The sequence below is a fragment of the Larus michahellis genome, chromosome 9 (assembly GCF_964199755.1).
Source record: "Larus michahellis chromosome 9, bLarMic1.1, whole genome shotgun sequence".
In the NCBI taxonomy this organism is placed as follows: domain Eukaryota; kingdom Metazoa; phylum Chordata; class Aves; order Charadriiformes; family Laridae; genus Larus; species Larus michahellis.
The window spans coordinates 19,877,465-19,895,978 of record NC_133904.1 but is presented as its reverse complement, the minus strand read 5'-3'; the positions used below and the strand labels follow the sequence as shown (position 1 = coordinate 19,895,978).

The 18,514-nt window shown below is 40.2% G+C and overlaps 1 protein-coding gene across 1 annotated transcript in view; it reads left to right on the top strand.

Annotated features, from left to right (window-relative positions):
• Positions 1 to 420: 420 nt before the first annotated feature.
• HERC1 (HECT and RLD domain containing E3 ubiquitin protein ligase family member 1) overlaps positions 421 to 18,514 on the top strand; it is a 122,984-nt gene continuing 104,890 nt past the window's right edge. Inside the window, exons 1-2 of the mRNA XM_074599724.1 lie at positions 421 to 491; positions 13,392 to 13,484. The gene's annotated coding sequence lies outside the window, so the exon portion shown is untranslated. The remainder of the gene's footprint in view (positions 492 to 13,391; positions 13,485 to 18,514) is intronic.

Below are 18,514 nucleotides of genomic sequence, written 5' to 3'. Positions count from 1 at the left end.
TCAAGGAAAAAAAGTGGTATATATTTAACTATTCAGGAGTTGAGAATTGAAGAGGACTCAGAGGCATTTATCTCTCTATATATGGTCACTCTGAATTGGCTGATATTCTCCATATTTTCCTCTTAGATGTCTAATCTGTTTTCACATAAACCTCAAACTTTATCAGCTTTAGTGCTTGAGCGGTAGGTAGTACGTTATTTTCAGCACACATGTTTCAGTGACAGGAATTAAAAGCAGCAGTGGGTCAGACACACCTTACTGTTGGGCAGGGATGGCAGAGAACCATCACCTGGAGATGATAAAGAGCCTGACGAAGTGCTATCACAGCAGGCCTCATCCAGCTGGGGCAGGGAGAACTGGAGTGCTTGTGGGGAGTGGCCAGAGCTGTGCCTCAGCTGGGGTGACTAGTTGTGTTGCTGAGGCTCAGGGGCAGAGCTTGTGATGAGCTGAGAATGTGGAGGTTTCTGGATGGTGGAGAAGCCCTTATCAGAGTGAGTGACTTTGCTGAGGGAGGGATGGTTTGAGGAAAAGCCTTGGGGAGCCCTCATGGGCTGGAGAATGGGCTTTGGCTGTGTGACAAGATGGGAAGGAATGGCTGACCTGGTTGTGGGTCTGAGTGTGGTATTGTACAGCAAGCCTGTGGCTGTGCCCTGTGCGCAGCATACCCCATGTCAGAAACATGAGGCTATTAAGTTATTCAGAGGTCTAATAGCATGGCCCTTCAGCTCTACGTGCTGCTCTGTGTTGCACACCAGAGACTTAACTTCTCAGGTTTCTCCTCGCAGTGTCATTGCTGATGTAGTTTGCTGTTATTTTTGAGGGGTTAGGTGAAGAGCATGTTGCTGAGCGTTAGCTTTTTATAGCGCTTTCCTACAATGTGTGACCATCAGTCTCTGAGGTGTAACAATTTCCTATCCTACTTGGAACTGTGCTCAGTCACAGGCATTTTTAGGATGGGAGATATCTGCTCAACAAAATCAGGTAGGAAAAGTAGTGTCCTAAAATACTTTTTTTTTCCGAGGATGAGCCTGATAAGCTACGTATGATGCCGTGTTAAAAATTATTGTTTGCGGCATCCTGTAGTAGTGTGTAAATTGTCTTAATACAACAATTATTTGGGAAAAAGGTGCTTTGAAGTAACTCGGCTGCTTTTTAAAATCTTCTTACTCTATCTACCTAAAATATGTTGTAATGTACTGGTATGAAATTTAAATTTCATTACATTTATTGCTTTGAAACAAAATTTTTTCTAATGTTTAGCTTAAAGCTTCTCATTCAGTTGACAGAGGACAGGAAATGCTAAATTAAGTTTAGTCCTAGTTTCGGTCTCAGTGCTGAGCCTTAGTCTTGTCTCTGCTCCTGCTGGGCCTTTAAAAGCTGCAGCACACAAAGTCTGCAACAAGCAAAGTCTGATTTTTGAAATGTGAATGGCTCAAAGCCCTTGATCATGAAAAATTTGGAATATGTAATGTTACTTGGTCATCTAGAGTACTCCATTTCCCTACATCTGCACCTGAATCAAAGCAAGAAGAAAGGCTTTTCTCAGTCTGGTGCGGGAGCACTCTGTAAGCTAGTGGTGGTAGAATTCAGTATTTAAATATGTAGTATGCCTGTATTTATACTGTTATAATGCAAATTAATGAATTAGAGATTCCAGGTCCTTTCTTGGTGTTTGGTTATTCTGCTGGGAAGAAATGCTACAGGAATCTGTAGAACATCTGAAAAGATATAAAGCTGGCAGATGTGTAACTGAAGCAGGTCCAAAGCCAGTTACTGGGGGCAGATCACTTACCAGCGGTGGCCTGTCATGCCAGGGTCCAGAAGTAGACGCTGCTACTTAACAAACTTGTGACTGGGGCCCAGGGATGTGCTGTTACGCAAATACTGGCCTAACTTTATTTATGATTAATTTTTTATCTTAAAGACTGAATTCATAGAGCTATTCCATTCGACATGCGCGATGTTGCAAGAGAGGTATTATACAAGAGAACATATGATTTTCTGATGTTATTAATGCAAAATCACTATAATTATATTGTAAATGGGACCATAGTAAATAAAATGATTGATTAATTAGCAGGGCAAGCTGTATAAAATGATTTAGGTCTTTAGATTTGGGCTTTCTAGAGCATGTAAGGCAATTTATGATTTTCTTGTCCAGTGTGTCCTGGTATCATTTACGGAGATATAAGAATAGCCATGCACATTTAGCTACAAGTACCTTGGCTTTTGCCATAGTTGATAAATACAGCTTTTTTCAGACCACAGTCAGAGGAACCTGTGTAATGCAGCTTAAAGGAGGGTTTTCTGCGTGCAGAGGTATCTCATAGTTGCATGCAGTGAGGTTGAACCAGATCCATCCTTCAGCTTTTGCTCTCTGGAGCAGTAGCTGCTTGTTTCCTTCCTGTAGTCTCTCTTCCTAGTTAGTTAATACCTACATTGCAGACCTGGTTTCCTGTGTCGCAATGCTCGGAATCAATTGATGTAACCTTCTTTTGCTTTGAAAGCTGAGGCCATTTAGACTGCAATGGTATGTGCTTTCAATGCATTTTAAGCTAAAAGATGTAAATTGTTTTGTGGGGCTTGTGGCTAGCAGACCTCTTGCCTTTTCACAGCTGAGAGCCCTGATCACTAGGGTAGAGAACAATGCTCACTTTTTTTGATCTGAGCAACCTCCAAGTCCTGTATGCAATATAGAAGCAGCAGCACCCCTTGCAGCTGCGTTGAACGGAAGACTTCACGTTCCGCACAGGAGGTTGGTGCCTGGTTTTAGGGTTGAGGTTCAGGGCTGCCTCCAAACAGAGGTAGACGCTTTCCCACAGTCCGGTACAGCATCGAAGAAAGGGAGCCTAACGAAGAGTTAGGTTTCAGATATGCTTTTTTTCCTTGACCCCTTCGTGTGTCTTTCTGGGGTAATTCCATGTTCATTGCACTGCTGCTGGGAATGCTGAACTTTCTTCAGATAATAAATATACAGAGAGAATAGGTGCTTTTTGCCAGCTCCACCAGCTCCAGGTGGAGGGTGGGAATCTAAGTGCCTACTAGATAATGACTGAAGGGCTTACTGAGTCCTAATGATCCTTCTGTTTTTGTGGCAGAGCAGGGACTTGGGGCCAAAGTGCCACGCTATACCCTGTTCTTTTTAACAGCTGAACTTGGTTGCTGAGAGGGTTTGTCTTTGCCCTTTAGCAAAAGAGGGAATGATAGGGAGAGGAAAGAGTTTGCTTTCCTTCATGCTTGCTGATTCTTGAGAGAAAGTGTTAATGTAAAAGTGATCTGAGAGCCTCAATTAACAGCCGCTGCCATGGTAGCCTCATTTCAGTCTGGAGCCCTCTTAGGAAAGTGCTGTCAGCTAGAATACTCTCTTAATCTTTGCTTTTTCTCTTTGGCTGGTAAGTGAGACCTTCTTTACAAGTCACAAGCATTGAAGGGCAGGGGGTTGCAGTAGTAATTTATCGTTATTCTGTGAGTCATTTAGAACCCGTTAAGATTATGGAAATTTTTTTCTATCAAGACCTATGACAAGGTGCTGAAAAGTAATTGAAAAGCTTTTTTTTTTTGTTGTTGTTCGTTTTTTTTTCCAAAAAAAAAAATAGTGCTGAAAAGCATTTAGTGTCTTTCAGGAACGACACCTCCAGCTGTTCAGCTTAACCTGGTGTAGTAAGTCACTGCGCTTAGTACATGAGAAATTCTAGTTCAAAAACTACACCTTCACCTTGATCTGCAGTATAGGGGCTGCAAGATTATTCTTAAGTATCTGTTTTTAATGCACTTCAGAGGGCAGACAGTTTGTTGGATATGATAATTAAGAAATTGTAGAATTGCACCAAGGGTTTTTAAATATAGCACATCTCAAAGTTGCTGTTTTGTTTTAGTGGAAGGGTTCTCACAGCCTCCTAAACATGGGTGGGACGTACCTGGGGTGACACAGACTACATACCATAGCACAAAGTGCTGGAGATAGCTTTATCAACAAGATCCATATGTTCATAAGGAAAATCTGCCAGCTTACGCTTTTCATAAAATACCGTGGAAAAAAAGTGATGCGGTTTTCATGCAAATGAAAAGTTTGTTTCTGCAGCGTAAGTGACGAGGAGACAGAAAATGTAAGTTCAATGGATATATTCTACTTAGGAATATGTTCCTACAGGACGGTTTGGAGCAGATGGGACAGGGGAGGCAGGGCCTGAATCACTTGAGAAACAGCAGTGACCTTCTGTAAGAATATCTGGAAGGAAAAGACCTCCAAACAAAATCTCTGGCAAACAGAATGAAGATAAACATGCTAGTATGCTTCTCTAAATTTTAAATCAGGGAACATGTTTTCAAGACCATGTGGGTTCCTTTTTTACTGTCTTGCTTTTGAAGTTCGTTCTTTCTCTCTTCTCTCTCTGACAGTTTTCTTGCCTTATTTTCCCTACCCCAAACTGTACTTCCACTCAGGTTTTTCATTTCAAGGAGCACTGACTGTTTATTTCTTTTAAAAGTCACACTGGGAGAATTTCAGATGTTCGTTGCCTTAGTTTTGAAAATCCTTTCAAGAGGCTACAGACTGTTACTGGGAATGTTTTTCGGTTAATGATGATGAATGTAATGTTTATTCTGTTTGATGGCTTTGACTCCGAGTGAAGCAAATCCTAATGGACTGTTCAGATGGGTTTCCCCGTTAGGACGCTGAGGTAACAGGAAGTTACATGGGCCAAAGAAATGTGGGGTAATACAGGCTGTTTCGCCACTGGATGTCATGCCTAGCCTGTCTTGGTTTAGAACTGTCTGTTCAAATAACTTAAGTCCTGTGTTAAAGATAGACCAAGCAGGGTGTACTCACACAATTGAACCTATTTGCTGCTAGAAAACTCTCCTAAGAAAAAAAAAAAAGGCAATAAAAGTCTCTTCAACCTGAGGTAAAAACAGAAGAGAACCTGAAAGACACAAAAATGGCAATGCTGCCTGCAAGTTTGGGACATGACTTTCAGTGTCTTCTGGACAGGCAATGTGTGCTCTTCGTGACAAAATCTGCACTGGAAGTCTGTCATGCTTCAAGCAATTTCTGTAATTAACATTAATTAAAATACTTATGACCCGCTGTGATCTGAAGTGTCTGTCTCTCCCTTCATCACCTGTTGTTACTGCTTATGTATGCTTGATCTTTAATAAAATTTGCAGTGTGTGATCTGCAGGAACTTTGAAAGACCCTGGGCAGAACAGTGTTAATTTGGGAGACACAGATCTGCAGTCCAGCTCCAGCAGGTGAATTTTAGAAAGGAAGGTGACTGACCTGTCCTTGACAGTGTTTTTGCTTCTTTTGCTTTGTACCTTCTTAGAAAACATTCTGAAAATCATGGGGCTGAATTCTGGGGGTTGCTGAGAGTTGTTCAGGAGTTGCTGTATGTATCTCAGGTAAGTGGTTCATTGCATACAGCTGAAGCAACTTTATGCCTTCAGTATGAGTGGTGCTCATTAGGGAGGCAGCATTCTTTGCCCCCTAAAAAGATACGTAAGGGGAAGTAGCTGACAAGGTATTACATATTTGCAAGGCATTATTTAGCTGCAAGTGGCAGATAGGTACACTTTCTGAGGCTGTGATAGATGTAATGATTCCTTCTGTTGCCCCTTCTGCAAAATGTAGCCTGGAATTAACACACTGAGTGATAAAATTCTTATCGCTCCAAATGGCACTGTCCTCTGGCAGGAGGCCTCGAGCTATGGGGCTTTCAGTTCAACCAGCTGACAGGACTCGCTGTCTTGGAGGGAATCCTTCAGGCTCCAGAAGGGTGGCTAAAGGTAGATATTTGATCAACAGTCCCCAGCAGGGTTTGGGCTATGTTGCTAACTCTGCAAGTGCAAGGAAAGCTGCACCCACGTATCAGGGAACATCTGTGAAAAGAATTAGATTCTCTTCCACTCCCTAGTGGAAGAATCAGTGAAAAACCTGCCTCTGAGGCTGTGGCAAGCAAACTTTCCTCAAGAAAAAGTTGTGTTATATAGGACCAAAATGCATCCGCCAAAATACGTAGTCTGATATCTTTGGTTTTGTCTCCTACTTGGGCATAAAAATGAGCTTAGTGAGGCCTTCCTGAAAAGGTGATAGAACACATGACCCCAAATGACTGTAAATCAATCTCATTCCATTTCACTCCATTGCTCATGAGTAATACAGATGGTACCAACTCAAGTAAATATATCTCACATGGCAGTGCTTGTTATGCTACATATTATATCTGTACTAAGACCTGAAAGCGGATTGTAAGACGTACTTTCCCCATTGAATCTCATCACCTGAATTTACGACTGATAAAGCATTTAATTTTTTTTAATTTTCTGATTTTTGTTGAGGAGTTTAATTAAGTCATTGTATATTAAGTATTATTAAGAGGTAGCTAAAATGTTCTTTCTCTTGGCCTTGTGTCCTATCAGTATCTTTCTCAGTCTACTTTGACTTAAGTCAGTGAGAAATTAAGTCTGTTACAGGTTAGCGTACAGAAGAAGGATAAGTCTGACTCAGCCTTACTAAAAGGTGGTTTGTTATCAGAGGCTTCATATTAGTACAACTCAGTGTATTTCAATACAGTAACGGTCATAGTAAGAAGATGCATATTTTCTTTGTGGTCTACTTGCTTACACTTGTGTGCTTGTAATGCACAACAAAAAAGTGTGGTTTAGTCCTTTTATTATGCGCAATGTTAGAGAAAGCCTTCATTGTGAATTGGCGATGCACATCATAAGTGAGTTCTAATTTCCTCACGGTGTGCAGTTGAGGTGGTGTTTGTTCGGGACACTTGTTTCTGAATTCTTAAAACAATTTATACTGCAGTGGTTGCTAACATAAGAAGAAACTTTTCTAAAATTTCAAGCCTATTACCTGCTTGGGAGCCAAAATGAGTGAATTGCTCATCTTGAAGGAAAAAAATAGTGAAAACACGATCAGGAGCAATTAGGAGTCTGATACTGTGTATGCACACGTGCTCATTTTGTTACAGTGAATGTTAAATTACCTGTTTCTCAAGTGTGACATTGGAGTAATGCTTCTGCATGGTCTCTGGATAAAACATGTATTCAACTTGTTCTAATTTTTAAGAATATAGAGTAAAACTTCTCAGAAGAAATGGAAACTGTTTTGAAATTGAGGAAAAATGAACTTCCAGCATTCTTATGGGAAGCTTAGAATTAGTTGAAAAGCCAATTTTCCATATTCAATCAACATTAATGTTTGTTTAATAGCAACTTAAGGTGTTTTATTTGGTAATAAAGGAAAATTAAGAATGTTTAAATGCTCTTTCAAACAGGTTTTTTTTTCCCTCCTGGGCTTTTGTGCATTTTTTGTGTTTGTTGCAGCTTTGCTTATCAACCAAGGAACAAATAAATAAGTTTTCTAAAAAAAAGTTAATGAAACACCCAGATTTGCAAAAATTAGAAAATTATGAAAAGTTACAAAATATTATGTACTTTTCAAATCAATTTTTGTTATACAGCTGCTTTTTAATCAAGTTTCCGTAATGTTTATGTACAATAGACTTACCCTGTACTTAATAGCTATGTACAATTATTGCCAGCCAAAAGAAAGGTCATGTTAATGTCTTAGTATTGTTATAACTGCACGAAGTAAAGATTTTTATCCCCTTACCAATTTTTCTTTCTAATGACTACTTGGAACTTTCATATGCTCTGTTGAAATAGTCTGTTACTTAAACTCTTCTTAGACACTGCAGATCATGCCAGATGTGTGGTTTGGACCCGACCGCCTGCTAATTCTTAAGTACCTTGGAAGTGACACACCATTTACTGTTGATTTTTGTTCAGTAAAAATGTAAATAGGACTGTGATTTTAAGGGCAGATACTTCAGACAGAGTTATGTGCACAGCTACAAAACTTTAGTCAAGATCGCTTTTGATCCAAATGCTAAAGATCAGCGGAACACAGACATAACATAATAAAAATTTGTCTGGTCTTCCAATGTAATGCTAATTAAAACATAAAAGAACTTAGCAAATTTGTTACAGTATTCTATTTAAAATCTCATACCATGACTGTAACCATGGTATCTGAGCATCTTCTAGTCGCGGACAGCTTTCATAATGGTGTGCAATATCCTCTTATGGATTAGCAAGAAAATGATCAATTTGACTTTTTTTGTTATCTAGGTTCTTGCTCAGAAAAATCACTGATGTTCATGAAAAATAAGCATTCATGCTTATTTTTAAGTATAGGCTTAGAATTTTCTTAACTTCTTACTGAACTGTAACTTCAGGAGAAGTTAAGCTTCTGATCCATTTGTAGCCAAGGTACAGAATTGACTGCTTTGGAAAGCTGCTGGTAATTTGGTAGGTGTTATTTTTGTTCTCTGATTTAGTATCCGAAAATATTACATGACATTGTGTGTTTGGAGGTGTCCCATCTTTGAAACAATATAAAGCTGCAGTTCCAGATGCCCTATAGCCCTTTTGTAAGGATAGCTGTTGGCTGGGATAGGCTGGCCAGTTTCCCATTTCAGTAATTGCTTTCAGCGTGCCTGAGATGTGCCCTGCTGCTTCAATGGGATGCAATGTCATTCTTTTGTTTCCTGCCCTATATTGTCCTGTAGTCGTGCTCCCATGTCACGTTTGTATGTGAAACTATTGTGCAGCACAGCCTGATTCCTCATGCTGTAAAAAACTATTATTTTCAAATAGAAAAGAACATTTAGAATTGATTTAAAAGCCCGACCTTGAGCTCTCTGAAGGATGGAAGCATGCATCTGTTCCAGATGCTCTTCTGGAAGATCTTTGACCTATACTGCTCTATCTCTCCATTTAGGTCTAAGCATCCCTGGCTGCCTTTGTGAAGCCTGAAGATCATTCTCAGCAGCCTGCTTCAAGGGAAGAGCCCCTGTCTGTGCTCTTTCCATTGCTGTAGACTTTCTGTCTGTCTTGCCTCAGTATAGGTGTGGCTGTTGATCCTGGGGCATGTTAAAGCAGCCAGGAATGGGATGAGCACTGGTTTGAAGCTTCAGATGCCCCACATCGGTGCCTGGAAAGATAGAGAGGCAGGTACCATCCCTCCTGCTCTACCCGTTATTTCACTGTCGTTTCACTTTATCATCTCCCTGTTCCATGTGCATGATAGCCTAATCTGTTCTCCAGTGCTCAACTCTGGCACAGCTTCATCCCAGTAATTCCCTAGTAGGGGATGGGTCCATAAAATAAACCCAAAGGGCTGGGTGAGTGCAAGGGCATGTCCTGGCAGAAGGGCGCTGGAGAGCAGTCCCCGCTGTGTCACAGTGTTTCTGCCCCAAGACCTACCAATAATGGAAAAACAGTAATTGGATAATATGCAGTGAGCTTCCTCTTTGCCCGGGCCACCGGGACTGTATTTCTACTTTTAGACAGGCATGGTGTAGGTGATCACTATTCCTTTTGCTATTCGTGTATATAAGAACTGGTCAGTGTTACAGTATCATGTGTTACATGTTTCCTCCTTATACCTTGTCCTTTGAAATCTGGAGGCAAGATCTGGGAACGTTTCTTCAGGCTACCATCTCTTTCAAGTTACATTCTCCCTTTTTCTTAATGCTTTAAAGTTAAAGGTGTGAATTTTTGTGAGGCAGCAGCTGTAGGCTTGTGATTTATTGCTGTGCCAGCCATGTCTGCAGTGATGGTGCTCCTGACATCGAGCAGCACTGGCAATGTAAGAAGAATAGCCTGCGCAGGATTTTCCTCTGTTGGTGACAGCATTCTCAATCCATAGGTCCCAAATCACCTTCCTGCAAAAACTACTGCTGTAAATAATTCTTCTGAATTACCTTCCTGTAGGACTATATTGATTCCTAGTTTTTGCAGTAGCGTTTCAGCTTTTGTTTCAAGGAGGACACACTTTCAATCATGTTTGCAAACATGATTGAAAGTGTTGTCCATATTGCTTTAACTGCCTTGCTGCTTTGGGTTTAGTTGGAACATGACTGTTGCATCTCTTCTGAACTGTGACCAAGGTAAATGACTGCTTTTTTTTTTTTAATTATTGTTTTCAGTCATGAACTTTAAAAATCATTCTTCCAGCATCACACGAGCAATAATATTAGATTTGTATTGTTTTATTCAACTGCTGCATGAAAGGGTGACATCAGTTTTCATCTTAATTCCTTTGGCCCTTGTTGTATGTTTCTTAAAATACCTGTTACATAGAAGATGGAGCTAAGGTCATTTCTTGGAGCGGCATCTCCGAGTGTTAAAGTAGTTTGCTCTGTTCTGTACAGTTATATGTCCTACAGAAGGCTTGTGAATGATGGCGGGCAGGTTACACTTCAGGCATTGAAAGTATCACAGACAAAATACCAAGCTAACTCATTCCTGTGCTTCCCCAGTCTTCTCTGTTGTACCCAGTTAATGCCAGAGCCTCTCCTCTGCTTGAGGCTAACATTAACTAGCATTAAACTGGGACATGTTGCATTTTCAAGCAGCTGGATCACACAGTGTTCCACTAGACTTCCTCCATGCCGGGCCTAAACAACAGATGTCCTCTCACCAGTGAAACGCAGTGGCTGCCAGACCGATCATATTGTGTATACTGAGCAGGGGCCAACTGGAATAAAGAGTATTTGCAGCGCAGTGCAGATGGGCTGGTTCAGATGTTGATGATCATGAGAGGAGATTGGACAATGTACTTTAAAAGGGGAGAAAGGGTTGTGGATGAGGGAAGCAGGGGAATGATGTTGAGAAGAACCTGGGAGAGGTGGGGAAGGGTCACTGTATTGCATGGTGGGGGGAGCAAAGTTTAGGGAGGTGGAGGTGGTGGCAGTGGATGTGGGCTCAACCACTGTCCTGAAGCATGTTCCTGGTTGGTACCTTCTAATACAGTAGGCATCTTTATTTCTATGGCACCCCATAGCAACAGAAAAGAGATGTCTGCTGCCATTCCCATGTCACTATGCTGAAACTAACCATCCTGGTACTTGTCTTGTTAGTATGCTTTATTCTGTAGCTTGGGCTTTGATCCTAGCACCAGTATTCAACACAGCATAACCTCTCCCTGAAATATGGATGTGAGAGCATGACCAAAAAGGATCTTAAAGCCTCAGCCACACTTCAAAGGCTGGCACACCATGTATCTAATTGTACGTCAATATGATAAACTCTACATGTGATAGCAGAGAGTATGAACTTAACTGAGTGCTTCTGCTGGAAAAGATAACTGACCTAGTGTATTTCTAAGCTCACTCAAAAAGTGCTCCTTTCAGAATTTTTCTGTCCCTTTCGGTGCTTCCTTCACCCTTTTAGTGCTTCCTTTTCTGTCACCCTGGCTGGTTATTTAAATCTTGGGGGGGGGAAGTCTTTAATCAGTACTATATTATTGTGTTGCCTTTGATTTATCTTCTCCATGCTAGAAACTACTCAGTAATAATTTCTGTGATTGCTTATGTGCAGCATAAACAAGGCTATATTTTAAAAGTTAAGATACATCTTCAGAGTAATAAAGCAACCTAACGCAGAAAGCTTTTGTAAAAAGCCCAGTCAAAACTGCTGAGTCACAACATAATCTGAACAATTTAAATTGCCCTGTTAGCTATTTCCTTTAGAAGGAAAAAGGAAAGTGATAATTTTGAATATTATCCACATTATATCCACATACAGTTGGTTTAACTGAAGGTCATGGATTCTCCCATGCACTTAATCACCTGAATGGATCATTTTTATTTGTCATTTCCCTTGTTTACTGTTTACGGCAAACTGTAGGAGGGATAGACACATCTAAGCTGGGGCAAATCCAGCGTCTCTTGCTGTTAAGTTGGAAAAATGTTTAATGACATACAGTGCTGATTAGTTGAAAGAAAAAAATCACATAGAAATGACTGTAGCACTGCCTCATTAGCATTTTCCATGGACAAGTGACAAGATGTTATAGTTATTTATCAATTAACATTGAAGGATGTTTCAAGGCTGTGTTCAACTGTTGCAACCAATTGTATACCTTTACTCTGTTCTTAAGGACTGAAAAACTTGGAATGAGACCCAGTATTGTTTAACTTCTCTAAAACCATATTTAATTATATCTTGGGCAGTTGGGCAATGCTGGGCCTTCTTGCAAACTCCAGGGGTTAATTTCTGTCATTAATAAAACTTCCTTACTGAAGTTTGAAGGGTGGTGCTTAATGTAAAAAGTATTCTGTACTTAGTTCATAACAGACTGAACTAAACTAGTCATGGGAATTACAGGCTGCTCTTCGCTTGGCACTCAGAAATCAAGAATTGATGAGATTTCTCTAATATTTGTTTAAATGAAAATATTTCAGAAATAGGAATATGAGAGAGAGGGAGAGAAATCTGGAAGGTATACAGAGAATTTAAAAGGAGGAGAATTTATTGAAGAATGTCATGGTGTATTAGGGAATGTCTTGTCTTTGTGTGTACGTGTGTCAAGATAACGGTATTCAGGGCTCTGAAACAGGTAGCATAGATCTGAGGTTTTGTTTTACTGCAAACTCTTGTCTTCTGGCAGAATTTCATACTTGGGATTTTGCGAATGTTTATGTTACATTTATTATAAAAGCTTCTTTTTTCAGTCACTGATCAAAACTGCAGTTGTAGCCTGCAGAACTAGACTCCTCTAGTAAGAATGTGAATGACAGTACCTCTGGTGACTTAACTGAAAACTGTCATACCAGTTTCCTTGAGGGTGAGGGCTTGAAAGCACGTAAACGTTTATTTAGGCGATACAGCTTAAGGGACACTTCAAAACAGTGCGTTGAACTGTTGGAACACTGGAGGAGCCACAGCTTTGAGTGACGTTTTCTAGGGAAATGTCACCTTTTGAAAAGTTATACTGAATATTCTAAGAAAATAGGTTGAAGGGAGAGTTTTGGTATTTTGCTGAATTCTTGGAATTTGTTAAAATAATTTTATTCCACACTTGTGAGTGTTATGCACAAAATTTTTATTTATTAGCAATTCATTAAGATTCCAAGTACAAAAATCATGTCCAGAAAGTTCAGATGGTGATAACTTACATCCCATCCTAAATGTGCAAATTACCCAGAGGGTGTATTGATGGACTGTTCCTCAGGACGCCGTATTTCTATATAATGGAACTGCTTTTCATTTCAAAGCAGAACTTCTATTTTGTGTATTTTCTTTCTCTTAGAAGAATGTCAGGCTTTTGTTAAACAAACGCCCCTCAGAAACTACTAGAAGTAAGGTGTTGTACAACAGTTCAGTTCTGCTCCTGCAAAGAGGACTGAAAGGTTTTTAAAGCTATTTTCTGTGCAATCACATAATTAAATAGATTCAGCACTACTTAGAGCTTCAGATAGTACATTTGGAGAAAATTCAAAGGTAAATGTGGGATGGGATTTTAACCAAATTCGTAGTTGTGTATTTGTCTTGCTCTTCTGTAACTTTGCTTTTTTCTTTTTTCCCCTAAGTGTTTTATGTGATCAGACCTTTCACTGTAGCTGTGCTTTTCCGATGGAAGCTGCTGACCTGCATTGATCAAGTACACTTTGCTGCAGCCGCTGGTGAGATCTGATTGAGAGGATGGCTCTGAAAGTAGACTGTGGCTCTGGATTTAGCACACTGAATCTGGGCAGTGCTTTCTCTGAAGCTTCACTCTGAAATGAAGAGGGGAGGTTTGAGAGTGACTGAAGCCCCCTGAGATGAGCAGCTTGTCCCCATTAATTGAAGGAAGAACTGTCATGAGAAATAGTTCCCACTGGACCCTACATATTGTCCAGATATATGTCTCTGAAATCTGCCTGTAAGTGGGAGGGGTGGGTAGATGGGGGCAAGTGGGCCAGTATGCAGATCAGCCTTAAAATGGCACGTAAGGATGTTTGCCTGGGCATTGCATAGACTGTGTGGGATGGCCAGGCCCTCTGTCCTGCCCGCTCACTGCCTGCTGCATGGCGCGGCCAAACTGCCCTGGTGCCTGTGGGTGGGCCTTGGTCTCACCTTCAGGGCCGGCATCCCAGTCAGCAGCATCCAGCAGCTATTCAGGGCCTTTACGGAGCTGAATATTCCTGCTGTTTGGCAAGGAGGAAGAATAGTCAGCTTGAGGAAATTAAAAATAACAGCAAGAAAAACCTGTTCAGTAATCAGCTGAATGCTGAGGGGAGGGGTGAGGGGGAGGATCAAATGGAGTGTAGCCAGCTATATGTATTTGCCCCTTAGCACAGCATTTGGGCATGGGGATTGATTATACCAAATCCTGAATGTGTGACCAAGCAAACAGTTCTTACAAGAGAAGAAATAATACAGTTTAAGAAAGAATAAAGTTTCACCATTTACTTGCTATATCTATTTAAAAATGTTTATGATAGGATTTTATTGGCTTTCTCCCTTCTAGAAAAATTGGGAGAAAAAAAAAGTCTCAGCCATCAAGTAGCCTGTTTGCAGGAGTTTGTCACAGTGTATTGACTGGCTTCGTGCTTCTTCCTACTTGCAGCTTATCCCTCTCTCACAACCTGACAAAACACTTCTGCTCTCTGGTCATATACTTTAAAAAGTGCTACCCACCGTAAGCAGGTATTGCAATTTAGCATCCCTAGCTAAGAGGACAGAATATGTCTTTCTGAGCATGCATTTTTCCTTTCCAAGGCACATCCACAGAAAATTGTCCCTTTGACTTTTCCTGACCCAAACCCATTATTATGAACCATCCAAATGTGCATTTGCTGTACATCCATAACACACAGAAGACCAGAACCACTTAACCCCACCAAAATGCACCTCAGCTCATTTTTGAGAAGCAATAAACAGGTCCCCAGCCCAATTTCTGACATTTTTCTTAGCTGGATGATGATTCAGGCTTGAGTTGATTCTTTAATTTGGATGATTCAGGACAAATTAGATATAGCTGCAGGTAGCTATGTGACCAGTTCCAGAAAACCAGGCTTTTGCCTTTAATATTTAAAAAGTGAACTAATATCTTCAAGTTGTGCATGCTAAGGCTTGTGTTGACTTCAAATTGCCTGTCTGATTCTAGGGCTGGGTTTTGGTGTTTTTGGTTTTTTTTTTTTTTGGGGGGGGAGGGGGGAGTGTTGTTAGTAAGTGCAGTTATAAAGAGAGCCACATGCCTCTAACTAATAGTGCAAGAACAGAAGATGGAAATAGGTGCCTCTGCATTGATGCCAATGGCATCAATCCTAGTTATTTACCAGCACAAGTAGCTTGGGACAGACAAGATTGCCTCCTAATCAGTACAGCTGTATTGGTCTTTTACTAACTTGTTTACTTGCTGAAGTGTTTGTTAGTGTTTCGCAATATAAATATTTTAGCTCATCTCTCTTCTGGATGATTTAGGGCTGAATTAGCCGTGGCAAAGAGGAAATGTTTGTTGATTGCTCTGTGATTCTGTCAAGTTCAGGACTTCATGGCGTGTACAAATCCAGATGCCTGTGGGTAGGACCTCTGGACTCTTGGGTTAAACCCTAATATTGGGTTGTGGAGACTAGAGCTGTATGCCTGACTCTGCTCCAAGTTATACCCTGAAACTCCAGAATAGCCTTGGAAAATTTGCTTCATCTGTTTAGGCTTCATTTTTTACCTTTCTGAAATGAAGATGTTGATAGTGCTCCATGTGAAAGATTCCTTTCCAGTATTCATTTTGAAAGTAACCTTTTGTGTCTCTCTTGTGAATGGGAATTTTCTTTCCGCAGCAGCAAGGTATTGTAGTGGTAGCAGCCCAAGAAGCTGTGTGGGACAGGAAACAAGCAATGCTTGAACTTTACCTGTCTCTTTCTAAAAACACCAGTATGAGTTTTCTTGTAAAAGTAGAATATTAGGTAACATGCTGAGCTGGAACACAACCTGTGCTAGACATACTGGGATGAGATAATTATCCTATTTATACCTTGTGTTTTCCCCATCTAAGGGAAAGTCAATTTCTTTTGAAAAACATTTTGAGATCTCAAAGTGAAAGGTGCGGGAGGGTATTATTTGTGTTGTGGTGCTTGCTGGAAAAAATTGAATGCAAGAACAAATGGAATGAGAGGAAATGTGGAAACAATGGGAAGAGAAAAACTGCTTTTAGCCTTACAGAGTAGTCATTGATTCATGAAAGCAGGAGGATAATTCCTCATTGTACAGCTTTCAGACAACAGTTAGAATATTCACTTCCAGTTAAAGACTAGAAAAATATCAATGAACTGACAAGACAAAGAAAAGTCGCTACAAAAAAAAAAAAGTTAGGGACCTGGGGGAATAACTAATAGTTAAAGAGGAAAAAAAATATAGTTTAATGAAGTGGTGGAATGGAGCATGAGAAAGGAAGTGAGATAGCTGTAAGGGTTGGGAAGACAATAAACTTTAATTAATATGATAAAATTGATAAACTGATAATTAATGGCTTTTGTAGCTCAAGTTCAGAAAGAGGAATTCTGGGATGAAAATTGAGGTGGGTTGTTTCTTTCCCAAAAATATTTTTTTGGGAAAATAATTTTATCTGAGGAATGATCTCAGAGAGAAAATGGAAGATGTCATCATTTTTAAGAATGCTAAACGATGCATTAGAATATGCTGTACAGACACGATGTTTTACAATATCTTTCAGGCCTTCAGGCTTCATGTGGTGCAGTTACCTCGGTATTGTGTGTAACGGTGGTGTTTCAATGTTGTTAGTTTTGAGGATAGCTTTAACATTTTTGTGCATCTATGTTCTGCAAAGAAAAATAAACCAATCGCAACTATAAAGAAGTGCTTCTTTTCCTAGGCTTAATATTTATTAATGACTCTTATAAAATTAATGCTGTATTCTGGCTTACAAAACTAAATGCTGCTTGCTGAAAGAAATCATGTGTGGAATCTTGCATGGAACAATTTTGTTAAAGTATAGTAATATTTTGCGTTTGTGCAAAAAGATTAGAGTAATTTGAAAGCAAGTTATACATCTAACTAGTGGCATTATGCCCATTTCAGAGAAGAATAAATAGGAAGGGGACTTACTCAAGGTCAGATGGCCTCAATGGAAGCTTTCTGCTTAACCGAAGCCCTCCGGATAAACTAATTGAAGTATTACTTTTTTTCTCCTAATGAAAACGGAGACTGGATCAGTGCTGCATAAACTTTAATTTTAATCTTTATTCCTTAAATTTTTCACGTCTCTGGAATTTCCTTGAAGCAAAACAGAATACTAGTGCTTGCTAGAAACAGCTTGAGCGTTATTTTGCTACTGAGTTCAGTTTCATATGATGCAACTCTTTGTAAATATTAACTCGTGGAATACTGTGGCTACTCAGTTTTTGGAACAGCAGTGAGTTTACTGTGCATTAAGTTAATGTGTACAGGCACGCATCTCTTGCGTACTACATTTGGCAGTCCTCCAGTACATCCCCCTGTGTCCTGCCAAGACTAACCAGTCTGTTTGCTTCTGTTGCTCCAGGGCCATGGTAGCTGGATAACCTCTCCATTTTAAATGTAAAGGGACAACTAGTCTCAGTCTGTTTGCATCTGCGTGCTCCAGTAGTAAGCACAAAGGTGATGTTAGAGCTCCGTGTTGTCTCTTTTCCATCTTTGCATCCAGTGGTCTTGGTTTGCCTTACTCACTGAGTAGGAAAGACTGTGGCGGTGGGGTGGGTGAAGTAATAGTGACAAGTACTTTTCTTTTCCTAACTGTATTGCTAAAAGAATATGAAGAGGGGACACAACTCCAGGATTGTACAACAGTAGTTCTTAAAAGAAAGCAGAGGATCAAAACTCACTTGTAAGGCCCTAAAGGTATTGTGAACAACTGGTAAGAATACAGCTGGGGAGTGGCAATCCTATGAATGGTACTTTGACCATTGGTCATTTATTGTTTAACTCTTTCTAGTATCTTTATGCATATAGTTATTATTATGACACAATATTTAAGCAGTGCACTTTTGCTGTGCATGGCATGCTGTCATGTTGAGCTAATGTGAATTACTAATCCTTTTGAAGTTCTGTTAACCTTCTTGCTACATATGCTCAAAACATTTTGTACCCATGCATAGATTAGTTCAGAATTAGTCTTGTGTATGAATTTTAATATTACTTAGTTGTTCATGTATAATACTTTTATTCTCCCCTTTATAGTCTCATTCATTGTCTTCCAGTACAACCCCTCCTGTTTTCCATGTGTTTTTTCCATTTGTTTTTCCCATTTGTTCTCTGGCGTGTTTCCTGTTTTGGTCTGGCCAAGGGCATTTCTGAGGTGCAGAACACTGTTTCACCCAGACTAGCTTTTAACAGTGTGACAAAGTTACCAGCTAGCTAAAGAGAGAGAGACAGGGTGGTGGACTGAATCAGATCTTAAATTTGAGGTTACTTCAGATTGGTTCCTACTCTGCATTTCACAGTGTGTTGGGATCCAACGGTAGGGAGGGGGAAGTGACAGAGCCACCTGCAATCCTGAGCTCTGAAAGTGCTGATTATGTAGCAGTGATGATTTGTACTGGGGTAAGAGCCAGCTGGCCGTGTGGATGTGGCTTTAGATTGCTTTCTAATAAATAACAGTTAGTATGGCTCAGCTTGGTGTGGACGGGAAGTGCTGTGCAGAAGAACTGTCACTCCAGAACATGAGTCAGAAGAT